We start from the raw sequence: 995 nt of genomic DNA, 5'->3' as shown, positions 1-995 counted from the left end.
ATATATATATATATATATATATATATAAACAATATATGAGTATATGCATACATATGTACATGTATGTACATACCTTCATCTACATGTACATATAGATACATAACTGGGTACATGACGTGGCAAAAGAACATGGACAAAATGATAAACAAGGTACAATACACACACACATATATACATATATACGTGGTCTGATCAATAAGTATCCGGACTGTTGCCATAGTAACAAAGCTAAAGCCCGGAGAGTGAAGCCGTTTGGCACAGATTGACCTCGAGCTCTGCTGTGCATGTGCACTAAGCTTGAACGTTCTAGCTCACTTCTGCTGTTTACAGCACTACTTCGAAAGAAGGTGTGTAACGTGTGATCGTCGCATTGACCATGACAGAGAAAGTTGAACAGAGAATCTGCCTCGTATTATGCCAAAAGCTTCGCGATACCTCCTCAGAGACCTACCCAAAGTTTTCAAAAGGTTTTCGTCGTTCTCGAAACAATCTAAGAGATCTTGTGCAAATCTTCATTGCTAATGGACTGAACTGAACTGTAACTAATCTGCAAATCCTCTGATAATTGACGAGCGGTAATTCGACGATTTTCCCTCACAGCTGCGATGTTTTTCTCAGTTTTGCTGGTTGCGGGTCTCCCAGAACGTTCGTCAATATCAACATTTTTTCAGCCATCTTGGAAACGTCTGAACCACTCGTACACATGTGTGCAGCTCATGCACTCTTCTCCATACACTTTCGGCAACTTTGCGTAGGCCTCTAAGCAGGTATCACCATAACAATTTTCTTTGTATATATAAGACCCGAGAGTATTGTGCACGACACTTATCAAACTGCTTTCAAATCAGTAGCAATGACTTCCTAACTTAAAACTTGCTCTCGGCCTTTGGGCCACTTTCAGAACTTCTACCACTTAACAACAAATACAGTAGTCTCTCGATTATTGCAGGTGTTACGATATGATGAGGGATTACTGTATATATATATATATATAT

This window comes from Octopus bimaculoides, chromosome 8 (assembly GCF_001194135.2).
Source record: "Octopus bimaculoides isolate UCB-OBI-ISO-001 chromosome 8, ASM119413v2, whole genome shotgun sequence".
Taxonomy (NCBI): domain Eukaryota; kingdom Metazoa; phylum Mollusca; class Cephalopoda; order Octopoda; family Octopodidae; genus Octopus; species Octopus bimaculoides.
Note: the sequence above shows the minus strand (reverse complement) of the source record.